Source organism: Cnephaeus nilssonii (genome assembly GCF_951640355.1).
Source record: "Cnephaeus nilssonii genome assembly, chromosome: 7".
Taxonomy (NCBI): Eukaryota; Metazoa; Chordata; class Mammalia; order Chiroptera; family Vespertilionidae; genus Cnephaeus; species Cnephaeus nilssonii.
The window spans coordinates 76,810,405-76,822,492 of record NC_137078.1 but is presented as its reverse complement, the minus strand read 5'-3'; the positions used below and the strand labels follow the sequence as shown (position 1 = coordinate 76,822,492).

At 41.8% G+C, this 12,088-nt stretch overlaps 1 protein-coding gene across 7 annotated transcripts in view; it reads right to left on the bottom strand.

The window, feature by feature from the left end:
* The window catches only part of MAST2 (microtubule associated serine/threonine kinase 2), a 163,730-nt gene that overhangs the window by 135,832 nt on the left and 15,810 nt on the right, over positions 1 to 12,088 (bottom strand). The window lies entirely within an intron of this gene.

Below are 12,088 nucleotides of genomic sequence, written 5' to 3'. Positions count from 1 at the left end.
TAAGAACTTTATATTAAACATCTCTACAGTATTCATTATTATAGTTTAAAAGTGCCAACATTTTCTATTTCCTATTCAATACATAAAGTCAGAAATATATTTTTTACTAAAAGCTAGTATTTGGTATACTATGAAGGATGTGGGACATCCTATCTAATAATAGACAGATATGTAAATTGACCATACCTCTGACACACCCACAAGCCACGCCCACCATCCAATCAGAGCGAGGATGCAAATTAACCCAAACCAAGATGGCTACAGCCACAGAGAGCAAGGTTTCCTAGGTAACAGAGGAAGCCAAGCTTTCTGCCAGCCGTTGCAGGCCTAAGCCTCCACTCAAGCTACAAAGTTTCAATTATAGAAGGTAAACAAATTCAAACAAATGGCGGCAGAATGGAGCTTGAGAGAGCAGGCCAGGGTTGCCGCCGGCAACAGGGGAAGCAAAGCTTTCCACACACCCTGGCCGGGCCCACCCGCTTAAGGCAACAAAGTTTCAATTATAACCCCAACACAAATGGCTGCGGGCCTCGGAAGGAGCCCCAGGCTTGGCTCCGCTCCAGGCTACAAAGTTTCAATTGTAGAAGGAAAATAAATTCCAGATACCAGGGCCTCCACTTGGGTTGCCAGGGGGCGTGGCCAGCCTGCAAACCACCACAGGCCCCTCAATCAGGCCGCCCCACGCCCCAAGGGAACCCCACCCTGAACAGGGACACCCTTCAGGGCAAACCAGCTGGCCCCCACCCCTGTACCAGGCCTCTATCCTATCTAATAAAAGAATAATATACAGATTGATCATCACTGCAACACACAATATAGCTGCCCCCATGTGGTCAAAGATCCTGACCCCATGTGGACACAAGATGGCCACCACAAGATGGCCAGCAGGAGAGGGCAGTTGGGAGGCACCCGGCCTGCAAGGGAGGGCAGTTGAGAAGGACCAGGCCTGCAAGGCAGGGCAGTTGAAGGTGATCAACCCTGCAGGAGAGGGCAGTTAGGGGTAACCAGGCCGGCAGAGGAGGGAAGTTGGGGGCAAACAGGCTGGCAGCAAAGTGGTTAGGGGGTGATCAGGCTGGCAGGCAGAAGCGGTTAGGGGCAATCAGGAAGGCAGGCAGGCAAGCAGTTGGGAGCCAGCAGTCCTGGATTGTGAGAGGGATGTCCGACTGCCCGATTCCAGGGATCAGGCCTAAACGGGCAGTCGGACATCCCTTGAGGGGTCCCAGATTGGAGAGGGTACAGGCTGGGCTGAGGGACAACCCCCCTCCGTGCACGAATTTCGTGCACCGGGCCTCTAGTTGATCATAAAATGCCACACAAGAAATAGAGGAGGAAACTCACAAGGTGATAAGACATTTTGATAAGATGTATTATTCATAATTAGTACACACTATGTTTATTTACTTTTCTCCTTTTTTCACACTCTTCCTCTATCCAGTAAAAAAAAGCTTTTTTCAGTTTTTAAAAAGTCATGAATAACAAGCCTTCCTTTACCTGTTATACAAAGTTAGAAACACCTTCAGCATTCAATTAGTGTAAAACAAAACTTTGAGCTTTCTTTATATGTCCATAATAAGAGGTAAATACATGCTTTCAGTGAAAAAGTATAAAGTACTATGAAGAAAATATAGACAATATGAAACCTTGGCCTTTATTTTAGTCTAGCTTTTATTTTAGTCTAGCCCATCCCCCTCCATCCCAATACCTCTTCTTCCTCATTCAGTAATGTCCAACATATCAAGATTCAATATTTTGGAGCAACCCCACCTAATTAGCAGCATTAAATGAAAAACTATTTTGAAACAAAATAAGACAAATGAGGCATATCTCTTATATTTCAATGATGGAAGCTAAAATAAACAAGGTAAGTAGTGCATCAAATCGATCTAGAAAGTAATAAGACAAATGAGAAACTAAATGATAAATAACTGAAATCTATATTAGCAGACATTTGAAAAACAAGACTCAAGTAACAGGTACCATGGCAATACTAAAAGTCACAGGCAGCCCTGGCCAGTGTGGGTGTGCTCAGTTGGTTGGAGTGTTATCTATGCATCGAAGAGTCTTGGGTTTGATTCCCAGTCATGACACATACCCAAGTTGTGGTTTCTATGCCCCTCGATGTTTCTCTTTCTCCCCTTCCCTCCCTCCCTCTCCCTCTAAAATCAATAAAAACATATGCTCAAGTGAGGATTTAAAAATAAATAAATAAATAAATAAATAAATAAATAAATAGGTAGGTAGATATAGATAAATAAATAAATAATGGGAAAATAAAAAATGCCTACCTCCTTGAGAAAACTTTTTAGAAGCCCTCTTTAGGTCATATACTGTGATTGGTGGTTTCACAAACATGGGAAAATCCTACCTAATAATAGACAAATATGCAAATTGACCGTACCTTCGCTATGCCCACGATTGGCCAGGAGGCGCGGGGGGGCGGGACTTGGGGTGGCCGGGGTGGCCGATTGGGCCAGCGTCTGCGCCATGGCTGTGCTGCGGCACAGAAGGGGCCTCTGGGGCAGCGAGCTCACGTCCTGCCGCGGACCATCAAAAGCAGGGGAGCTGGGTGCCTGTCCGCTCAGGTACCAGGCCTTTCAGAAGCCTCCGGAGGCTTCTGAAAGGCCTGGTGCACCAGCAGACAGGCACCCAGCTCCCCCGCGATCAAAAGCGAAAGCGTGGGAGCTGGGTGCCTGTCCGCTCAGGCACCAGGCCTTTCAGAAGCCTTCACCGCGCCAGAGGCTTCTGAAAGGCCTGGTGCACCAGCGGACAGGCACCCAGCTCCCCTACGATCGAAAGCAAAAGCGTGTAGGGGACCCTACACGTGCATGATTTAATCATGCACTGGGCCTCTAGTACTATACATAATATAATTTACAAATACCTAAGCATAAAGAAAAGAGTGAAGTTGATGAGAAGAAAAACATTTTTTAATTGGTAGCAAAAAGATAAAGTGGGATATTTAGGCACTGTATCATTAAAACAATCAATGTGAGCAGCAAGAAAGGAGAATTGGAAGCAGCAGTTAATGAAAAAAGAGAAGGCAGCAAGGGAGCAGCCTATATTCCCACTATTTGGTGTGTTGATGAAGAAATAAAATCTATGCATCAGAGAGAAACCATGGATGGAAGCAGGGTTTGGACACTAATGTTAGTAACCCACCAAAAATGGCTGGCTACTCACAGAGGCAACACCCCCAGCAAGAAAATTTGGGTAGAGGAAAATGAGAAAGCCTTGGAAGATATCAAACTAAAGTAAAATCCTACATGAAGGCAATACAGAAAGTAAAGGTCCATCCCATGAGAGTGCCAGCACTTTGATTGGATGACTGCTACACTGGATGAGCAATCAGTCTTAGCCAGAAAAGAATCAACAATCAATAGGGAACTAGATCAGCACCAATTAAGAGAAAGTCATATCCTTTCCAATCTCCCTATTCCATATCATAACACACCAAAGAAAAGAAGCCAGAAAATGGAGAGAGAAAAAATAAAAGCAGATCATGCCCCTTCTTGTTCCAAGTCTCCCCTGTCAAAACCTTGCAAGGGGAAGAAAATAGAAATTTAACTGGCCATGAAATTTAACTTTTAAATTAGAATGTCTAACTTTTACTTAAGAAGCCTGCTCATTTCAGAAAAATACACATACCTCAGAATATAACTCAATGCATTTTCACAATTTAAACATATTCATGTAATCAACATCAAAATTGGTTTTTTTTTAAAGCCCTGACTAGTGTGGGAGTTGTCCTGTACACTGAAAGGTTGCTGGTTCAATTCCTAGTCAGGGCACATACCCAGGATGCGGGCTCAATCCCCAGTAAGGGGCATGCAGGAGGCAGCCAATTGGATGTTTCACTCTCATATCCATGTTTCCCTCTCCCTCTCCTTCTCCTTTTCTCTCTCTCTAAAAATCAATTTAAAAATATTTTTTAGCCTGGCTGGTGTGGCTCAGTGGTTGAGTGTCAACCCATGAACCAGGAGGTCACATTTAATTGCCGGTCAGGGCACATGCCTGGATTGCAGGCTCAATCCCCAGTAGGGGGTGTGCAGGAGTCAGCCAATCAATGATTCTCTCTCATCATTGATGTTTCTATCTCTCTCTCCCTCTCCCTTCCTCTCTGAAATTAATTTTTTAAAATGTTTTTTAAAATATGTGTTTTTTTAAAGACATAACCAAGGGCCTAAGAAAGTCCCTGTGTTCCCTTCCAGTCACTTCCCCAGTTGCCTCCAGAGTAACCACTATCCAGGTTTCTAACAGAATAGATTATATAAAGTGAAAACCTTTTTTTTTTTAAAATATATTTTATTGATTTTTTACAGAGAGGAAGGGAGAGGGATAGAGAGCTAGAAACATCGATGAGAGAGAAACATCGACCAGCTGCCTCCTGCACACCCCCCACCGGGGATGTGCCCTCAACCAATGTACATGCCCTTGACCGGAATCAAACCTGGGACCCTTCAGTCCGCAGACCGACACTCTAACCACTGAGCCAAACCGGTTTCGGCAAGTGAAAACCGTTATATGAACCACTCAATATGAACTGTCTGTGTCCTGCTTCATTTGCTCAACTAAGCTTTTATAGCAGAACATACACACCAAAAATAGCAGAACATTATTGAGTTTATCCAAGAAGTCATTAAGGGAGAGGATATGAGAACTAAACAAAAAAGACAAAACCACAAAAAGCCCAAGAGAGAAAGAAAAAGGGCATGGGAAATAGAACTTCCTTACTGACTTCCATACTAACTTACTTCTTGCAGTTTTCTAGTTCCCATTTCTAGTTCCTTACAAAGTCCAGTCAAACTACACGCTTTCAGGTTCAATGGAATAAGACGGTGACCTTATAATAAGCTCTTCCTTTCTGCTTAAACTAGATCCGATTGGTTTCTATTATTATGATCAAACCTAGAATGACTTCCGGGTTTCTGACTTGGTGGGATGCTTATCAACCCTGGGAACAGAGAAGGAAAAACAAGTTTACAAATAAAACACTGCTATGGCAATAGTAAATAGGAGCATAACTACAAATTACAGTACTTTTCCAATAACTATTAAGGGAGCTATAAACATTTAACAAGAAGGAAGGGAGGGAGGCAGGAAGGGGGGGAGAGAGAGGAGAGCAGTAAAGGAAGGAAAGGAGCAAAGGAAAGGAAGGAAGAAAAGGAGGGAGGGAAGGAAGGGAAGGAAGGAGACATTCGTAACTCTCTTCAACTACATGAGGGCTATTTCCTACATTGTACAAGAGTAATCTTCTTACTGCAGAGGCCAGAATTAGAATTACTAGATGAAAATAACAGAAGGGTTAGTTAGGAGGAAGAACTGTCTTACAGTGACTAAGCCATCTTAAAAAGGAATGGATTGTGCCAGTAGAAATATGGAAAAAAAAAAAAAAAGTAAAACATCAGGGTGCTAAAGCAGTAAATTCTCAAAATGTGGTTCCCAGGCCAGCAGGAACAACCTCACTTGTGAACTTGTTAGAAACAAATTCTCAAGCCCTACCCTAGATCTACTAAATCAGAAATTCTGGGAGAGGAGACCAGCAATCTATACTTGAACAAGCCCACAATCCATTCCTTTTTAAGATGGCTTAGTCACTGTAAGACAGTTCTTCCTCCTTACTAACCCTTCTGTTATTTTAATCTAGTAATTCTACGGGATTCTGAAGCACACAAACATTTGAGAACTACCAGACTAGATAAAAAAACTTTCAATATGACGCCACCAGCACACAGATATGTTGATCAGTTGTATTATATCATAAATAATTCAAAATTGATAATAAAGTACTCAGGTTTGCAACTAGTTTAATTTCTTAATTAAATGAAAGCAGATTCTTGGTAAATACTATAATAAAGTCAATTCGCTTGCACTGCAATATTCTTTAAGTGAGATTTTTAAGAGACAGAATTATAGCAAGCATGGCAAAAATTACATATAATCTATTGTAGCAATATTGTAACAGTGACATCTAACATATGCCATGCACATTTCAATTGTCAAAAATTTTTAAGGTGAAAAGTTGCCTTACTATACAATCTCTACATGTTCCTTCCAATTCTAAGAGAGTATTGCGTTCTCTTTTAATTCAGAGTGCTAAATTGGGGCTATTTTGCCTCCTGGGGGTTTTCACAGAGTCCTGCCTCTCTGGGCTCAGAACCATCTCCCTCCTCCACATTAGCAAAGCAAGTCTCAGGCTAACTACCCACAGGCTAGTGCTCTGCTTATACTGTACGATGCTATGAAAAATATGATACAAAGTAAGCACAGGATTCATAGCTGAAACCAGGAGTCTACACACTAAAAATATGTCTATCAGGCTAAAACCCTGGGTTAACTTTAATTAGGAGTTGTCTTACTCCATATGACTGGTAATTAAGTAGGTGAAAAAATTTTATATCCTGTGGCAATTTCTTCCTAACCTACCCTGCCAAGAGTCAAACGCAGGTGCCATACTGCTCAAAGTCCATTCTCTTAATCCCTATCAAAAAGCCTTTGTTTGATATCCACATGCGAAAAAAAACTTTGACCCCATACCTCAAGCATATCAAACACAACATATACAAAAATTAACTCTAAATGGATAATGAATCAAACCATAAAACCTAAAACTATAAAACTTCAGAAGAAAATACAAGAGTAAATTTTTGTAGCTTTGAGTTAGGCCAGTGGTCAGCAAACTGCAGCTCGAGAGCCATGGCCCCTTGAGTGTGGCTCTTCCACAAAATACCACAGCCTGGACGAGTCTATTTTGAAGAAGTGGCATTAGAAGAAGTTTAAGTTTAAAAAATTTGGCTCTCAAAAGAAATTTCAATCGCTGTACTGTTGATATTTGGCTCCGTTGACTAATGAGTTTGCCGACCACTGAGTTAGGCAAACTTCTTAGAACACAAAGCACAAGTCTAAAGAGAACAAATTTACAAATTGGACTTCATCAAATTTAAAAACTACAATTCTGCCCTGGCCTATATGGCTCAGTTGGTTGAGCATTCTCCTGTGCACCAAAAGATCACCAGTTCAATCCAATCGGGGTGAGTACAGAAGGCAACTGATCGATGTTTATCTCTCCCATTGATATTTCTCTCCCCCCACCCCAACCCCTTCCTCTCTCTCTAAAAATCAATAAAAACATATTTTTTTAAAAAACTACTTTACGGGGAGATCAAAGATGGCTGCTGACAGGAAGGCAGGCTATTAAAATAGTGTGTGAGAGAATGAAAGGAGAGTGTGTGGATGTATGGGGAGTGTCTATTTGTGACTTAGGGACAGCTATATTCCAGGGGACTGTTGGGGACTGCTGGACTGGGCTCCCCTGACAGGGCAGCCTCCACTGCTGCTGAAATCTCTCCCGGGGCGACTGGCTCTGCCGCAGAGACCACGCCGTCTTGAACGGGAGAGTGGCTGTGATCATAAGCCTAACCTTACCTTCAATCAGGAAGAATCGGATACCTCCCGGGACCCTACAACCACAACACCCAGGGATCAGCTGCGAACCCAAGGAACACACGGGCTCAGACGAGCTTGGCACCTTCTCATGGAAAGGTGAGATTTAGCCCAGAGAAAGGTGAGGTCTGCGGTCCAGACTAGAGGGAGAAACGCATGCAGGGGGATCTAGAGGTCCAGAGGAAGTCTGAACCCACAAAATCCTCAGACATTGGGGCCAGTGTAGTCTGCGAATGTGGAAGGGGGTCCACAGGGCTGCTGACAGAAGGGAACTCTAGAAATCAACCCATAGCTGGGCTGGGCACAAAAACGCAGCCTGAAGCTTTACCAGTAAACCGGCTGTGCTGTGCCAGGGGAAAAAGACGTGCACAGAGACATGAGCAGAGTCGCATGCAGTGCCGGGACGAAAAAGCTGCAAGTTCGTGCACCTACTCTTTTTTTCCTTTTCTCAATATCATTTTTGCCCTTTTTTTTTTTTTTAATCCCCTAATTCTCTTTTCTCTGGTGGTCACCTTTATTTGTGGTTATTAGTATCATGAATACATTTGTGTTCAGTGCCTTGTGCCTTGTTGTGCCTTTGTGGAACCTGGGGAATCAGAGCAGGGGGTAAAGATCAGAAAACCAGCTGTGGGGAAGTCCATAACCCCAAACCAGTATTAAGTGCAGCAGGGAAAACAAATCTCGGCCGCACCCCAGCGTCCAGGATCGCAGGAGCCGACCGCCAGTTGCCTGCCATCCATCGCACCCCAGCGTCGCCAATCAGCCACCCCGGCCACCCCGAGTCCCGCCCCCTGCGCCTCCGCTGGCCCAATCGTGGGCATAGTGGAGTGATGGTAATTTACATATTACTCTATTATTAGATAGGATTGGCAAACACCAACGACAAACTAAGAATCTTAAAAGCGACCAGAGAGAGACAGAAAGTTACCTACAAAGGATCCCCCATCAGACTAGCAATTGATTTCTCAACAGAAACACATCAGGCCAGAGGGAATGGAATGAAATATACAAAGTCATGCAAAGGAAAGGTCTGAATCCAAGACTACTGTACCCAGCAAGGCTATCAATCAAAATTGAGGGTAAAATCAGGAGCTTCACAGACAAAAAAAGACGAAGGGAGTTTATCACCACCAAACCAGCAGTGCAAGAAATGCTAAAGGGTCTGCTGTAAAAAGAAGAAATAGGAAGCGAAGAAGGAACACAGGCATAAAAAATAAAAATGGCAACAAACAAATACCTATCAATAATAACTTTAAATGTAAATGGATTAAATGCCCCAATCAAAAGACATAGGGTAGCTCAGTGGATAAGAAAACATGACCCATGTATCTGCTGCCTACAGGAAACCCACCTCAGAAAAACCCACACAGACTGATGATAAAGGGAAGGAAAAAAGGTATTTCAGGCGAATGGAAATGAAAAAAAAAAGCTGGAGTAGCAATACTTCTGACAAATTAGATCTCAAAGTGAAGGCCATAACAAGAGATAAGGAAGACCACTTCATAATACTAAAGGGAGCAATCCAACAAGAAGATATAACTCTGGTAAACATATACACACCCAATACAGGAGCACCCAAATACATAAAAAAAAAACTTCTGGAGGATATCAAGGGAGAGATTGACAGAAATAGAGTCATAGTATGGAACTATAATACCCCACTAACACCACTGGACAAATCCTCTAAACAAAAAATCAGCAAAGAAACATCAATCCTAAATGACTCACTAGATCAGATGAAATTGACATCTTCAGAACATTCAAACCAAAGCCAAAGAATATACATTCTTCTCAAGTACACAAGGGTCATTTTCAAAGACAGAGCATATATTGGGACACAGGCAAAGTCTCTTCAAATTCAAGAAGATAGAAATCATATCAAGCATTTTCTCAGATCACAATGGCATAAACCTAGAAATCAACTACAATAAAAACAATTTAAAAAATCAAACACCTGGATGCTAAATAGCATGCTATTAAACAATGATTGTGTTACCAAAGAGATCAAAGAACAAATAAAAAGCATCATGGCAACAAATGACAATGAAAACACAACAATCCAAAATCTATGGGACACAGTGAAAGCAGTCATGAGAGGGAAGTTCACAGCTCTACAGGCCTACCTCAAAAAATAAGAAACAATGGTAATAAATTATCTAACCCTACAACTCAAAGAGTTAGAAAGAGAGCAACAAGAAAAGCCCAGCATAAGCAGAAGGAAGGAAATAATAAAAATCAGAGTAGAAATAAACGACATAGAGACAAAAAAAAAAAGATCAACAAAACCAAGAGCTGGTTCTTTGAAAGGATAAACAAGATTGATGAACCTCTAGCCAGGCTCACCAAGTAACAAAGAGAGAGGACCCAAATAAACAAAATCAGAAATTAAAGAGGTGAAGTAACAACCGATACCACAGAAATACAAACAATTATGAAAAAAATACTATGATCGACTCTATTCCAATAAAATGGACAACCTAGATAAAATGGACATATTCTTAGAAAAATACAAGCTCCCAGAACTCAACCAAGAAGAATCAAAAAACCTGAATAAGCCCTAACCAGTTTGGTTCAGTGGATAGAGCATCGGCCTGTGGACTGAAAGGTCCCAGGTTCGATTCTGGTCAAGGGCATGTACCTTGGTTGTGGGCACATCCCCAGTAGGAGGTGTGCAGGAGGCAGCTGATCAATGTTTCTCTCTCATCGATGTTTCTAACTCTCTATCCCTCTCCCTTCCTCTCTGTAAAAAATCAATAAAAAATTTTTTTAAAAAAAAACCAACCTGAATAAGCCAATAACTACCAAAGAAATTGAAAGAGCGATCGAAAATCTTCAGCAAACAAGAGCCCTGGTTCGGACGGCTTTACAGTAGAGTGCATTCAAAGAAGAACTAAAACCTATCCTCCTCAGAATATTCCAAAAAATTCAAGAGGAAGGCACACTTCCAAGCTCTGTCTGTGAAGCCAGCATTACCCTAATCCCAAAACCAGATAAAGACACCACAAAAAAAGAGAACTACAGCCTCAGTTGGTTTGGCTCAGTGGATAGAGCATCAGACTGCAGACTGAAGGGTCCGGGTTCAGTTCCAGTCAAGGGCGCATGCCCGAGTTGCAGGCTCAATCCCCGGTAGGGGGTGTGCAGGAGGCAGCCAATCGGTGATTCTCTCTCATCATTGATATTTCTGTCTCTCTCTCCCTCTCCCTTCCTCTCTGAAATCATTAAAAACATATTTTAAAAAAGAGAGAGAGAGAACTACAGGCCAGTATCCTTGATGAACATAGATGCTAAACTCCTTAACAAAATTCTAACAAATCGGAATCAGCCTTACATTAGAAAGATCATACACCATGACCAAGTGGGATTTATTCCGGGGATGCAAGGATGGTACAATATCCACAAATCAATAAACATGATACATCACATAAACAAACTGAGAGACAAAAATCACATAATCATATCAATTGATGCAGAAAAAGCATTTGACAAAATCCAACACCCTTTCTTGATAAAAACTCAGCAAAGTGGGAATAGAGGGATCACACCTCAACATAATAAAAGCCCTATATGTATGACAAACCTACAGCCAACATCATACTCGATGGGCAAAAACTAAACCCATTTCCCCTAAGAACAGGAACAAGGCAAGAATGCCCACTTTCACCACTCCTGTTCGACACAGTACTAGAAGTACTAACGATAGCGATCAGACAAGAAGAAGAAATAAAAGGCATCCAAATTGGAAAATAAGTAAAACTGTCCTTATTCACAGATGACATGATACTATACATAGAAAACCCCAAAGACTCCATCAAAAAACTACTAGAACTAATAAATGAATTTGGCAATGTGGCAGGATACAAAATTAACACCCAGAAATCTATGGCCTTTTTATACACCAATAATGAACTCACAGAAAGAGAAACGAAAAAAGCAATCCCATTTACCATTGCACCAAAAAAATTAAGATACCTAGGAATAAACTTAACTAAGGACGTAAAAGACTTGTACTTGGAAACTACAGGACATTGAAAAAAGAGATAGAGGAAGACATAAACAAATGGAAGAACATACCATGTTCATGGATTGGTAGTATCAACATCATTAAAATGTCCATACTACCTAAAGCAATCTATAGATTCAATGCAATGCCTATTAAAATACTAATGGGCCCTAACCGGTTTGGCTCAGTGGATAGAGCGTTGGCCTGCGGAACAGAGAGGAGTCCCAGGTTCGATTCCGGTCAAGGGCATGTACCTTGGTTGTGGGCACATCCCCAGTGGGGGGCGTGCAAGAGGCAGCTGATCGATGTTTCTCTCTCATTGATGTGTTCTAACTCTCTATCCCTCTCCCTTCCTCTCTGTAAAAAATCAATAAAATATATATTTAAAAAAAATACCAATGGCATATTTCAAAGATCTAGAACAAAAGCTCCAAAAATTCATCTGGAATAAAAAAAGACCCTGCATAGCCACAGCTATCCTGAAAAAGAAGAACAAAGTTGGAGGGATCACAATACCAGACATCAAGCTATATTACCAAGCCACTGTTCTCAAAACTGCCTGGTAATGGCACAAGAACAGACATATAGAACAATGGAACAGAATGGAGAACCCAGAAATTGACCCAAGCCATTATACTCAATTAATAC